This window comes from Mesoplodon bidens, assembly GCF_964165515.1.
Source record: "Mesoplodon bidens genome assembly, contig: HAP1_SCAFFOLD_1070, whole genome shotgun sequence".
Taxonomy (NCBI): Eukaryota; Metazoa; Chordata; class Mammalia; order Artiodactyla; family Ziphiidae; genus Mesoplodon; species Mesoplodon bidens.
Genome location: NW_027672586.1, coordinates 48,723 through 64,233, shown reverse-complemented (window position 1 = coordinate 64,233; position 15,511 = coordinate 48,723). Strand labels below are relative to the sequence as shown.

Sequence of the window (15,511 nt, the reverse complement as noted above, 5' to 3'; positions counted from 1 at the left end):
TTTCATTTCTCTTGGGTAAATACCTAGGTGTGAAATTGCTGAGTCATATGGTAATTCTGTGTTTAGCATTTTGAGAAAACCCATATCTATTTTATAATTTAAAAAATTGGAACCAGTGTATATATACTTTGTTAAACTTAATATCATTTTTATTATGAACATTTTGCAATGTCTTTCAATAATCTTCAAAAAGATGACTTTTAATACTTATAAATTTTTCCTTTTTATATAAGCATTGCAATTATTTTCTTATTGTTGGACAACCTACTGCTTTTATACATAGCATTGATGGGCATATTTGTACATAAATATGTGAGCACAACTCTGATACTATTAAATCTTTACTTTTATTAAATATTAATCTTTGCATTTATTTTCAAAAGCTTATTGGCTTCTGGCTCTTTTATTTTAAATCTCATCCATTTTGTGTCATTGCTTTTTGGCTCCAAATATCTCACATATTGATCCATTATTTTTAACTTCTATTTATTCCTCCCCTCCTCTTTTTTTTTTTCACCTTATTTCTAGTTTCTTAGATTTAGTCTCCTCTCAACCTTTGTTAAGGCAAAAGTAATATTCTCCTTTAGGTTTAGAAACTGTTAAAAAAACACTTTGATTTCATTATAATTTGTCTCATTAACTTATACAAAGGGGGATAACAAAAGGGGATAATAAATCAATCATCTGAAGAACCCAACACTTATTCTTGCTTTTTTTTTTTTTTTTTGCTTTGGGGAAGAAAAAAATTAGAAAAAAAACATGCATCGATGATGTGACTTGAATTTTAAGAAAAATATTTCATAAATAAGCACTATTTCCCATACATGCACTCTTTCTGATTCGAAGCAATTTTCTTCTTCTTTTTTTTTTTTGGCAAAATATTTAACGTCTGTAAGTGTGCCTCACCCTCCCATTCCTGTTATGATTCGATAGCCTCTCCAAACTGGCTGTACCAGAGAAAACATGGGCACATTTTCACAGCAGGATTCGAAAACCATTAAAGCCCTGGTCCTCTTGACTCAGAAATGACTGCAGGTGAGGTCCTTCCACAGCATGCCTCAGGCATCTCTGCTCAAGGCAAAAAGCCCCCCATTTCTACAAGACTCCCGAGGTGTTCTGTTTCTGCAGCTTGGCACTGGGAGCTGGGAGGCTGGAAATAGTGGTAGGCTCGTGCACTGCAGAGGTAGTCCCCATACACAGTGAGAAGCATCATGGAGGAGGAGAAGGTCTTGTAGCCAATGTTAGCTAGTTTCTTGGCAGTTGGCATGTTGTCCCCCTCTAGGATTCAGCTCCCAACGCGAGCTAGGGCCCCATGGGCCAGACGTAGCATAACCCCCCGCAGCAAGGCTGGAGCCCACAGTGGCTGCCCAGAGCAATTTTCTTAAGTCTAGAAGTTAGTCTCTCTTGTAGATGTCAAAGCCTTTATTGATCACGAGCCTTTATTACCCTATTTGAATTAAAAGAAACCCCAGATTCACAAATCTGCCATTTGAGCAATTTAGTTTTTTAGAAACTTGCTTAAACTTCATTAATCAAACACTTTCAACTTTTCTGTTACCTTTTCAATCTCAAGGTAAAAATGATCATGGTACATCACTGATTACCTAATACTTCCTCTCTGTATAAGATTTTGGTTACTGCTGGGTAAAAAAAGGAAAAAAAAAACAACTTTTTTTTAGTCGACTTTATTTCTTAGAACATTTTAAAATTTACAGAAAACTTGAGAAGTTAGTACAGAGAGTTCTCATATACCTCATACCCAGTTTCCCCTATTATTAACATATTACATTAGTGTGGTACATTTGTTATAATTAATGAACCAACATCAACACATTATTAATAACTATAGTCCATAATTGTTTCAGATTTCCTTAGTTTTTGTCTAATGTCTTTTTCTGGTCCAGGATGCTACATTATAATTAGTTGTCATGTCTCCTTAGACTCCTCTCTGCTATTAAAGTTTCTCAGACCTTCCTTGTTTCTGACGACCTTGACTGTTTTCAGGACAACAGGTCAGATACATTGTAGGATGACCCACTACTGGAATTTGAACATATATTTTTTTAATTCCAAATTTTCTCTGAAGTAAGACACATCCTTTTTTTTTCTTTTTAATTTTATTTATTTTTGGATGCATTGGGTCTTCATTGCTGTGCGCGGGCTTTCTCTAGTTGTGGCGAGCGGGGCCTACTCTTCGTTGCGGTGCGTGGGCTTCTCATTGCGGTGGCTTCTCTTGTTGCCGAGCATGGGCTCTAGGCACGTGGGCTTCAGTAGTTGTGGCTTGCGGGCTTAGTTGTTCTGCAGCATGTGGGATCTTCCTGGGCCAGGGATCAAATCCGTGTCTCCTGCACTGGCAGGTGGATTCTTAACCGCTGTGCCACCAGGGAAGCCCCCAAGACACTTATTCTTAATCCCACATCTTCTATCCTTCTATTGTTGATTTACTCAAACATTTTAAATTGTCTTCTTCCTCTTTGTCTACATTTATATTTTTCCTTCATTTACATAGAAGTTTGGTAAACAGCACAGCCAGGCTATAGGCATAGTTTTAAGAAAACAGCCCACTCTATGGCAGGGGGTTAGCGGCACACCCATCCTGCACATCCTAATGCATTCTCTATACCCGATCATTCTACTTCTAGCCTTAGCACCTAATCACCCAAAGGCCTCACTTCCTAATAACCTTGGCGGTTAGAATTTCAACATGAATTCTGGTGGGACACAAACATTCAGACCATAGCGTCAGCCAACACCAAGTGGAACAGATCCCAACCACCCAGTTGATCTAAGCCAACCCATGGAATTATAAGAGGTAAAAAAATCCCAAACCCCATTTCCTAACACATCAAAATTACAGGCTTTATTCTACATCTGAGTAGACCCCAAACCCCTTTCAAGATTTGTCTTGGGAGCAAGGGCAGAGGGGTCTCTTGACACTCAGGGGAGATAAAATGTCTGATGTTCAGCAGGGGTGGGGAAAGTGGACCTTATTAAAAGTAATCAAAATGCAAAGAGACTATTTGAAAAGAGGATTTTGATCAAATACATTTGAAAAGAGGTCTAATAAATATTTGAAAAGAAGGGGAGTCACGGTGTTTCTCAAGAAAAACAAAGGAAAGTATGCCATTGAAGATCTGTAAAGGGATCATGATGTTTGTTCGAGGGGGTAATACACTAAGACTAATTTTTGTTCAAGTTTTAATTAACTATGTGACAAGAGAAGTTGCTGGGAGTTTTGGGTTTTTTGTTTGTTTTTGGCAAATGGATTAGGTTAATTTCCCCATCTTTATAATTTATCACTTTCACACTGGTTATTTCTACTTGGTGGAACCAACTGTGAAATTATCTTGTACTTTTTTCTCACTCTATCTGGCTCTGTCCTCAGTATCCCTTTTGCTATGGGCCCCTTCAAGTTCATTGTATCACTGTCAGTAGGGGAGAGGGTTGTTTAGAAGACTGAGACCTGTTTGCTCTCTAGGGCACACATGCTCTAAAGATGTCTACAATTGGGTATTGGCACTTTGACCAAGACAAGTCCTGTCTTGGGAGGAATCATTTATCACAAAGAATGAAAAGATTTTGTGGTCAACATTGTTCTACTCCAGCTAATTTTATTTATTATCAAGGACAAATGGGGCAAATTCAATCAGTACTTGCAGGTATCAAAAGCGAGAGTGGGTGAGACATATAATATTTCCTATAATTAACATATCTATAACAATTTGACATTTGAATATGCTGCTTTTGTAGAATATTTGAGCTTTCAATGTTTAGGACTTTTAGTAAACATTCAAAGCAAAAATGTCAGTTTTCCCAATAATTGTTCCATATGTCATATTTCATGATTGTTGGAAAAAGAGCAAAAGGCTGGGAAACAAACAATAGATGCCTGTGTGACAAAAATGAGATGGATCCATTTGGAAACAGGATTCTACTAGATAACCAACTTAAAAAAAATTTTTTTATAATTATTACTTTTTAAAATATTTATTTATTTGGCTGCACTGGGTCCTAGTTGTGGCACATGGGATCTTCGTTGCTGTGTGCAGGATCTTCCTTGCAGTATGTGGATCTTTAGTTGCAGCACGCAGGACCTTTTAGTTGAGGCGTGCATGTAGGATCTAGTTCCCTGACCAGGGATCGAACCCGGGCCCCCTGCATTGGGAGCACGGAGTCTTAGCCACTGGACCACCAGGGAAGTCCCAAGATAACCAACTTTTAGATAATAATATATTCATACAACTCAAAACATTTTAAATATAGAAAGGTTATTTCCCATCATAAGAAGAAAATTTGTAACTATGTGTGGTGATGGATGTTAACTAGAATTATTGTGATGATCATTTCTCAATATATACAAATATTGAATCATTATGTTGTACACCTGAACCTAATATAATGTTATGTCAACTATATCAATTTAAAAAAAGAGAGAGGTTACATGGGAAAAACGTCTCCCACACAGCCCTGACCCATTCTGTCCAGTTTCCACACCAGCATCCATCTCATCCCCAGGAAACCACTGTTATTAGTTTCTGGTGTTTTCTTCCAGAATGTCTTTAGGCATATAAGCAATACAGATATATATTCTTATTTTGTCTTAAAAAATCTTTTTGTTGAAGCATAACACTGATACATATAGTAAGTTCTAGTAGCTACAAGAACATTTCCCCAACATCTTCCCCAAAACACTCACACTCCCTTCTAGACAGTATCCCCCAAAGATAACCACTATTCTGACCTTTATTACTATAAGTTAGTTTTGTCTATTCTTGAGTTCCATATACATGGAATCATACAGCATATACTTTTCTGTGTATGGCTTCTTTCACTCAACATTACATCTGTGAGGTTCATCCATGTTTCTGTGTATGGCAATCTCTTGTTCTTTTCTTCTTTGATATGTATTATTCCACTTTCTGATTATACCTCCATTTGTCTACCCATTCTACTGTTGATAAACAGTTCAGTTGTTTCCAGTCTGAGGCTGTTATGAATAGTGCTGCTATGAACATTTTTATACATATCTTTTGGTGGATATAGCACTCATTTCGGTTGCCTATATAGAATGGTTTAGATGGGTCATATATAGGCCTTAGAAGATACCATAAGACAGATTTCGAAAGTAGTTATAACAATTTATATCCCCCCTAGCAGTGTATAAGCTCTAGTTGCTCCATCCCCGCAACAACCCCTTGGTATTGTCAGTCCTTTTAAACAACATGAAACAAAGTATCATTATTCACCTTGGGAGGATGCTAGGGAGCCAGCTTATTATTTAAACCAGTAAATAAAGGGGGGGGGAAATCAAGTATTTTTCTGTTTTTCTTATATGGTCTCTATTTCAGGATAACCAAATAATTAGAAATTTCTTTTTTTGGATAAGAGTTTCAGATAATAAACAGAGGAGAACTATATTAGAACTCAGATATTATCATTTTTCAGTCCATCATGTACCAATGGATATAGGCATTGCTATTAACATCACAAAAAAAGAGACAATCAGACACCAATTAGACTCCTAATGGGATTACACATCAACACCTATAATGTAGTCTTACCACACTTCCTTGAAAAAATTTGAATCTCTATCTGAACAAGCCTCTAGATCTAATTACCAGTTTACAGGAAACATAAGTGCTAGAGGAACATGTCAAACAACATCACAGGGGGCAATCATCTAAACGCAGACTACAGGGAAATCGTATAGGAAGATAACCTGGTTTTGTCAACAACAAGAAATAAAGGAGATTTTTTAAATGATAGAGAGGAAAACCATAGGTTAAAAGAGATCTAAGATACCTATGAAACAACTACAACACGTAAACCTCATTCAAACCCTGATTCAAACAAATTGTACTAAAAAAGAAATAAGACATTCAGAGAAGTGTGAACACTGATTGGGTAGTTAATAATATCAAGGAAGTGTTAAAATGCTTTTAGGTGTGATAAGGTATTGTGGTTATGTTTTTTAAAACATTCTTATCTTTTAGAGGAATATACAGAAACATTTACAGATTAAATTACATGATGCCTGGGATTGTTTTAAAAATAATCTGGGGGCTTCCCTGGTGGCGCAGTGGTTGAGAGTCTGCCTGCCTATGCAGGGGACACGGGTTCGTGCCCGGGTCCGGGAGGATCCCACATGCCGCGGAGCGGCTGGGCCCGTGAGCCATGGCTGCTGAGCCTGCGCGTCCGGAGCTTGTGCTCCGCAACGGGAGAGGCCACAACAGTGAGAGGCCCGCATACCGCAAACAAAAACAAAAACAAACAAAAAAAAAACCCCTGGGACTTCCCTGGTGGCGCAGTGGTTAAGAATCCACCTACCAATGCAGGGGACACGGGTTCAAGCCCTGGCCCGGGAAGATCCCACATGCCATGGAGCAACTAAGCCCGTGCGCCACAACTACTGAGCCTGCACTCTAGAGCCCGCGAGCCACAACTACTGAGCCCTCGCACCACGACTACTGAAGCCAGCACGCCTAGAGCCCATGCTCCGCAACAAGACAAGCCACCTCAGCGAGAAGCCTGCACACCACAACAAAGAGTAGCCCCCACTCACCGCAACTAGAGAAAGCCTGTGTGCAGCAACGAAGACCCAATGCAGCCAAAATTAAATAAATAAATAAAATTTAAAAAAATATATGGATGGGGAAAATGGAGGATCTGGATGATATATGATTATCCATATGTTGATAGTTGTTGAATCTGGGTGATGGAAACACTGGGTTCATTATATTATTCTCTCTGCTTTTGTATATGTTTGAAACTTTCCATAACAAAGCTTTTAAAAATACTTTTAGGGCTTCCCTGGTGGCGCAGTGGTTGAGAGTCCTCCTGCCGATGCAGGGGACACGGGTTCGTGCCCCGGTCCGGGAAGATCCCACATGCCGTGGAGCGGCTGGGCCCGTGAGCCATGGCCGCTGAGCCTGCGCGTCCGGAGCCTGTGCTGCGCAACGGGAGAGGCCGCAACAGTGAGAGGCCCACGTACCAAAATAAATAAATAAATAAATATAAAAATACTTTTAGGGGGCTTCCTTGGTGGCGCAGTGGTTGAGAGTCCGCCTGCCGATATGGGGGGCACGGGTTCGTGCCCCGGTCCGGGGGGATCCCACATGCCGCGGAGCGGCTGGGCCCGTGTGCCATGGCCGCTGAGCCTGTGCGTCCGGAGCCTGTGCTCCACGGCGGGAGAGGCCACAGCAGTGGGAGGCCCACATACCCCAAAAAAAAAAAAAAAAAAAAACTTTAAAAAATTGTCCCTATGGTATTTGCTATAATAGCAAATATTTGGAAACAAACTAGATGTTCACAGTATGAGAACAGCCAAAATAAATGTAGTGTATTTGTATAGTGAAATAATATATACAGTAGTTCTCAAACTTTTTGGTCTTAGAAACTTTACACTATTAAAAATTATTAAAGACCCCAAAAGTTTTGTTTATGTAGGTTGTAACTATTAATATTTGCTATATTACAAATTAAAACTGACAAATTTTAAAATTTGTATTGATATATTAATCATTTTTAAATACTGAAAATAAACCCATAATAATTTATTAAACAGAATATGGGACATGTAATATTTTACATTTTCAGGATGCTTTCAGCTGTAAGTAATAGAAAATGTGACTAGGGAATTCCCTGGCAGTGCAGTGGTTAGGACTCCACGCTTTCACTGAATGGGGCACAGGTTCGATCCCTGGTCTGGGAACTAAGATCCCACAAGCCATGTGGTATGGCCAAAGAAAAAAAAAAAGAAAGAAAAGACAATGTGACTAAAAATAGCTTAAATGACAAGAGATTTATCATCTCACATGACAAGAAGCCTGAAGGTAACAAGGCTCCAGGGTTGATTAATTTCAGGGTCAGTGACATCATCAAGGGTCAAGATTCTTTCTATCTTTCCTCTTTGCCACCTCTGTTTATGAACAGGCTCCCTCGTAGTTGTGAGATGACTATCACAGCTCTAGGTACCACACAAATGTCAAAGGCAGAAAAATGGGACCTAGAGAAAGCCTGCGTGCAGCAATGAAGACCCAACGCAACTAAAAAAAAAAAAAAAACAAAAGAAAATGAACTGGTCTTGTACAGTGCATCCCTAACTCAGCTATTAAAAAGAAAAATGGGGGCTTCCCTGGTGGCGCAGTGGTTGAGAATATGCCTGCTAATGCAGGGGACACGGGTTCGAGCCCTGGTATGGGAAGATCCCACATGCCGCGGAGCAACTAGGCCCACAACTACTGAGCCTGCGCGTCTGGAGCCTGTGTTCCACAACAAGAGAGGCCCGTGCACCACGATGAAGAGTGGCTCCCGCTTGCCACAACTAGAGAAAGCCCTCACACAGAATTGAAGACCCAACACAGCCATAAATAAATAAATAAATAAATAAATAAATAAATAAGTAAGTAAGTAAGTAAGTAAGTAAGCCAGCCAAGCATTTGAAGTCCTTAAAAAAAAAAAAAGGGACCATCTGGGGTTCAACATAAACATCAAAGACTGGTTCTTGTTCATTTGAAACACCATAACAACGTTGTAAATCAACTATACTCCAATATAAAATAAAAATTAAATTAAAAAAAATAAAACACTATAGGCCAAGTTATAGTGTTAACAGTGAGAATGACCTCTTTCCCCCGAGGTTTCCCCTGAGCACACTGGAAAGGATGCCAGCAATCCAACTGGATGTCCCAAGCTAGTAAATATAATCCAAATGGAATATTAGGATAATAAGCAAGAAAAGTCCTCAGATTTAAAGAATAAACTATTTTATTTTATTTACTGCATACTTTTGCATTTATGCCAACATTTCCATCTATATCATCTATTTTCTCAAAGGTTATAGTTTAAAGTAACAACTTGGAAAGTCAATCTATCACTTGTTGCCAGGTGTTCTATATGTATTTGGCTCATTTAATCCTCACAACAACCCTGTGAGTTAGGCATTATTATCATCTCCACTTTCCAGATGAAGAAACTAAAGCATCAAGAGATTTTGCAACTTTCCCAACTCACACACCACTCTGTGTGGAGCTAGGATTCAAATCCTAGCAGTCTGGCTCCATTGCTTTCAACTAAATGCTTACCTCTATATGGTTTTAGAAAAATATGCTCAAGCACATGAGTTGAAAATTTAAGGTTAATTGGTAGAAGCATATAGAGTATAATTTTCAAAACAGTAGAAGAAAATAAATAAAACTTGATAGATTCAGCAGAAGGCCAAAAAAGGTTGGGGAGGAGAATCTTTCTCTCTGGCTGATAATTAACCACCGTCATAAATGGCAGAGCAACTACCTGTACCAGGAAGTTGGTGACAAACCTACTACTTCAAAGGGTCATAGCTGTCCTTCACCCTAGAAAGGCAACAGTACCTAAGACATTAATTCTGCAAAAACACATGTGTGTGCAAAATCACAGATGTCATCTGTGTCTTCAGATTCAGACCCATTTTGTCATGGCTTTGGCATGAACTATTATTTCTAGGATTACACAAAGAAAAATAAACTCATGGCCTATATTGAAAGAGAAAGACCTCAAGAAAACAGCAAATGGATTACAAGAATAGATGAAGAAAGTCAGGGGGTGGAAAAACCAATGTTGGAGCTAGCAACGAAAAAGGATTAAATGCCTTGATTCGTTTCACTAGAGAATAAACTGTATAAAAATGAAAAAGGGGGGCTTACCTGGTGGCGCAGTGGTTGAGAGTCCACCTGCTGATGCAGGGGACACGGGTTCGTGCCCCAGTCTGGGAAGATCCCACATGCCGCGGAGCGGCTGGGTCCGTGAGCCATGGCCGCTGGGCCTGCACGTCCGGAGCCTGTGCTCCGCAGCGGGAGAGGCCACGGCAGTGAGAGGCCCGCATACTGCAAAAAAAACAAAAAACGAAAAAGGGATGGATGGGATGGTAACAAAGAGAAAGGACAGTAAATTTTAAAATGCATCCAACTAGTCCAAAACTGAACTTTGTCTTACCTAACAAACATGTCCTGCCCCTGAGCTCAAAGTTTCACCAGCTTCTCCGTCCCAAGCCAGAAGTTTGCAAGTCAGCACAGACTCCTTGCTCTTTCTCCCTGTGTATCCAATAATGACCAAATCCAGCTGACTGACATTCTACTTGTTTTCCAAACCATTCCACCTTCCATCTGTATCACCTGTGACCCGGGTCAGTCAGGATGTCATTAACCCTGCCTAGTCTATTACAAGAGCTGCCTAACTGGTCTCCTTGCTTCTGAATTTGTTCCTCTTCAACTCACCACTTACCAACTCATCAAAGTTATTGTAGTCAAATACAATCCTGGTAACGCCACTCTTGGCCTAAACCCTTCAGCAGCTCCCCATCACCTACCAAATAAGCTTTCGGTTCAAGTCTCCGCCTCTTTTCTCCAGCCTCATTTCCCATTGCGATTCTTAGCATTCTCTAAAACTGTGGTGCTGTGCTCTTGCTGCACACCTGTCCGTACCCTTGTCACCCCAGCCTGAACTCCTAATCCTTCCTCAGGGTTCATCTCATGTTGTCCAAGAAGCCTTCCCTGCTGCCCAGCCACCCTCAGTGCTCTTCAGTGCTTACTGTGATGCACTGAAATAATTTCTTTTCCTGTCTGCAGTACCCACTAGACTGAGTTCTTTGAGGAAAGGGGTTGAAGCTTATTTATATTTGTATACTCCGAGTTTGGCATCTATTTGAAAAATATTTATTGAGGACCTGCTATGTGGCAGGCACTATTCCATGGGCTGGGGATACTGTGGTGAACAGGGCAGACAAGGCACCTGCATTTCATGGTGCAGTCTGATTCTAAGAGACACAGAAGGCACATCTGTGGAATGAGCTGGATTCTATAGGTGCAAATAGAAAGTATTTTTTCTTTCCCATCTCTCCTAGATAAGATCCCTTTGCTGCATAATGTTTTCCCTGCCCCCACCTCTTAGATAATAAGTGGATAAATAAATGAATACTCTCTTTGTTTTGACTTTTAAAATCCTAGCCCAGTGAAATGATCAGATCTTCAAACTAATTTAGGGCATCTCCCCTTCTCTAGGAGGGGTCTGACAAAGCCTTGACCAGTGAATCACTGCTGTTTCTTTCCACTTCAGACTTCCTCTCTAACACTCTGGGTGATACTGGGTGGAGTTAGAATGCTCTCAGCCATTCTGAAATCTGGGGAAGTTGAATTGGGGATATATTCAGTTTGGGTTCAATGGGATACATTTATATGATTTCCAGTTACTTCCATGTATAGTGAAATTATTGCTAGCTGTCCTGGTATAGGAATAGCTTCCTGGTAGGGAATACTCCTCCCTACCACTCACAGGGCTCACTGGCCCTACAACATGAAACAAAGGTGCCAGGCCAGGGCTGGATAACAATATGAAAGTGTCCTACAGGAAATATTTTAACAACGGAGGAGAAACAAGTTTCAAATATAAAGAGCTAGAAGCTAGTGTGTGGGAGAGTTGTCTAGTTATTTGACTTGTATCATTGTAAGCAGAGGACTCATTGGAAAGCTCACTGGTCAGAAAGAAGTTCTCTCTTGGGCAGGAATGTACACAGTCAATGTCATACGAAGAGGTGATTGAAGATCATGCAGCCAAAACACAGAAGAAAAAGTATTACTGAGATGTGTCAGGCAGTTCATTTTAAGAAAATATTATCTTGGGACTTCCCTGGTGGTGCAGTGGTTAAGACTCCGTGCTCCCAATGCAGGGGGCCTGGGTTCGATCCCTGGTCAGGGAACTAGAATCCCACATGCATGCCGCAACTAAGTGTTTGCATGCCACAAATAAGGAGCCCGCCTACTGCAACTAAGTTCCGGTGCAACCAAATAAAAATAAATATTTAAAAAAAGAAAATATTATCTATTTTTCTGGATGTGTGACATCTGTGATATCTGTTTGTGGTATATTTTTAAATTATATAAATTGTTTATTTTGTCTTCTTAAGTAAATATTTACTTTAATACCTCATTTTATTTGTAACTTTATGTTCTTCTTTTTAAAGAAGTCCCAAATGTAGTAGAGCTTCAGGGTCCACAGAACTGCATCCAACCCTGAGCAGGGTATGTACGTCAGAAGCCCTCCAAGAAGTCTCTTTCAAAGAGGGGTTAGCCCCTCCCTCCCCACAACCATGGGAGGGGCACACATGCAGAGCATACTGACAATGATCTCTCCTGGGAAATCCTCCCTGAGTTCCCTCAAACTCTTTTATGGGTTATGGGTAGGTGATTGCTGTTGTAGGAAGAACCAACTTCTCCATCCCTTACTGTGCGTGGGGCTCTAGGAGTACTTACTACCTCCTATACCATGCTTGGCCTTTGGAGTCTCTGCTAAAATTCTGAGAGCCCCTTTCTAACATCCTAAACATGAGTAAACAAACATGAATTTCAGATCTTGGGTAATGCTATCAGGAAACTTAAATGATAGAGATTAAGAATGGAGACTACTTTCCATGACCAGAACCTAAATGAGGAAAAGGAGCCACTATGAGAAGATCTGGGAGCAGAGAGAAGAGCAAGTGCAAAGACCCTGAGGAGAAATACCTGGGTGTAATCAAGAGTCCAAAAGAAGGCCAGTACATCTAGTGTGTAGTAATCAAGGGGATGAGTAGTCTGAGTTGGAGTCAAAGTCTGGCAGGAGCTAGATCATATGGGATTTTGTGAATTCTACAGAAATTTATTTTATTCTAAATAATGGGAAGTCATTGGACAGCTTTAGTAGGGATGTGATGTGCACAGCTTTTTAATTTTATTTTTTATTATCATTATGGTTGCTATGGGAAAGTAGATTGTAGTCAGGAAGGAGAAAAAGCAAGGAGGCTGGAAACTGTTCAGATGAATTGGATTAGGTGATCCAATCAAACCACTGAGGTTTAAAAAAAAAAAAAGAAAAGAAAAATCACTGTGTTGATACAGAACTAGCCTGAGACATGTGGGTGCCCTAAGCAGGTAAATAATCCAGCACTCCTTCAGTCAGGCCCCAAACTGGCTGTTTTCAGGGTTGGTGGCAGTCAAGCCTTCAGACAACATTGCAGACTTTGGGACGCCACCCTGATTGCAGCCTTATGGGAGACTGTGAAGCAGAGGACCTCGTTGAGCTTTGCCCAGAACGCTGACCTACAGAAACAGTGTCACACACGTGCGTTGTTTTAAGCTGATAAATATTGGGATAAATTGTTACACAACGGCAGGTAATTAACGTAGCTCTCAAGTGAAAATGATGCTCTTCACCTGAGGACCACACTTTGAGTAGCCAGGAAGTAAAGGAAAAGAATAAGTTCACTGAAGAAGGGCTAAAGTAGTCAACAAAAGGCACTGGGTCTGTGGTTTGAGAGTGTCTTGGCTACTGCACGTGTTGCTGTTTGTCCCCCTGGCGCAATTACAACCAGCATAAAGAAACCAAATGTTTGCGTGCACATGTTTCTTCACCTGTCCCAGAAGTTGCTAATGATTTGTAGGTTCTCTGAAGAAAGAAAATCATTGGGATAGGGAGTCAATAAAATTGGCAAATTTTTGGGCTTCCCTGGTGGCGCAGTGGTTGAGGGTCCGCCTGCCGATGCAGGGGACACGGGTTTGTGCCCCAGTCCGGGAGGATCCCACATGCCGTGGAGCAGCTGGGCCCGTGAGCCATGGCCACTGGGCCTGCGCGTCCGGAGCCTGTGCTCCGCAGCGGGAGAGGCTGCAGCGGTGAGAGGCCTGCATACCGCAAAAAAAAAAAAAAAAAAAAAAAAAATTGGCAAATTCTCTTGAAAATTTGCTTAGGATTAGAAAATTATAATTTTCTGCAAAGTTCATTACTGATAATTTCAGTTATCTTCACAGATTTGATTTTAAAAACCAATACCTTCATTTTACGTATTGATTTTTTAAAAACTGCTACTGAATTTAAGAACTTGAAAGAAAAAGTCAAGGTCATTGTTTCTCTCTTAGAATGTTGTATTACCTAAGCCAGCCAATCAGATCTTCCAAGCGTATGGTGGGATAAAGAGAAATACGTGCATTATATTTTTAAGAATGTACAAAATTGTTCATAACATAGCAGCTCTATTCATGATAGTAAAAAAAAACTGGGTGGGGGAAAGCAACATCTAACAACTGGAAAATGAAGAAACAAATTGTGGAATATTCATACAATGGAATACTAAGCAGCAATAAAAAATGCACTACTGATACACAGAGCAACACAAATACATTTAAAAAACATTTTGTTGAGTGAAAGGAGCCAGACACAAAAAGATAGACACTGTATCATTCCATTTATATGAAGTACAAGAACAGGCAAAACTGCCGTAATACTAGAGACCTCTGAGAAGGGGGTATTGAATGGAAAGGCCACAATGGAACCTTCAGGCATGACAGAAATGTCTCATGTATAGATCTGGGTGGTGGCTACATGGATGTATATACATGTAAAATTCATTGAGCTGTATGCTTAAGATTTGTGCACTTCACTGTATGTAAGTTATAACTCAATTTTTTTTATGGAAAAAAAAAAGAGGTAATGGGATAGAAGATCTGGTAAGATATCTGAGCTGGAAATGTAAATTTGAGATTTTTCTGCACAGAAAATATTTAATGTCATATGTCTGCACGAGATGAATTGGGAAGAGAGTTTAGATAGAGGAGAGACCCCAAGATTAAGCTCTAGGGAACCAGAGGTTGGGAAAAGGAAAATAAGTCAGCAAAATAGAGATCATGAACGAGAGAGAGAAGGAGAAGAATAAGGTCTCAGAGAAAATGAAGAATGGAGTGGTCACCTGCATGAAACACTACTGAGAGCTAGAGATGAAGACCGAGAAGTTTCAGTACAAAAGAGACATCCAGCTGTCAAAATAGGCTCTGTCTAAGGTAGTCCATTTACCCTCCACTTCCAACTCTGACTCCATCACCCATGACCTCAACACACAGCCCTTCAGTCCTGAGAGCTTCTGATTTAAAGGACAATCATAGCTTTTAAAAAGTCTGTCTGAAAATCAGCTGTAAAATATTTTAAATTATTTTTAAACTCACCATATCAATAAAGCTCCAAGACACAATCGTACTCTAAAAATGCAAAAAAAAGAACATAAAACTAAAGACTTTTTTTCTCTTTAAAGAAGCTTTGAAACTTTTTTTTAAGTTATAAAAGAAGTTCTGCAGAATAGGCAATTTAGATCAATTTTCCTAGAGGACAACTGGAAAAGCCAGATAAAATATTTAAAAGTATCTGTTAAAAAAATATCTATTTTAAAGCATATGAGAGCAAATAAGGCCATGAAGAATTACACGCCAAGATTTAGGAGAAAACAGAAAGATGGAAAGCTAGGTAGCTGAGTTCAGTATTTGGGGCTCTGCCAATCTTCCAATTTCAGAAGATGCAGCTGAGAAGCTGGACAGAGCTTTGTACAGACTCATGGGGTTGGGGAACATGATTTAGGGCAAGTCCTCAGGCTTTGGGTTGGGATGCAAAGGGTCACACTAGAGGAGTAGGTTGAACAGGCTCTCATAAGCACTAAAGCCCAATTCTGAATTATCTCAATTTTGGA

General features: G+C 40.0%; 1 pseudogene across 1 annotated transcript; it reads right to left on the bottom strand.

The window, feature by feature from the left end:
• Positions 1 to 292: 292 nt before the first annotated feature.
• On the bottom strand, positions 293 to 1,267 carry LOC308609946 (cytochrome c oxidase assembly protein COX14-like; annotated as a pseudogene). The gene has a single exon. The product of its transcript is annotated as a cytochrome c oxidase assembly protein COX14-like (transcript).
• Positions 1,268 to 15,511: the final 14,244 nt, after the last annotated feature.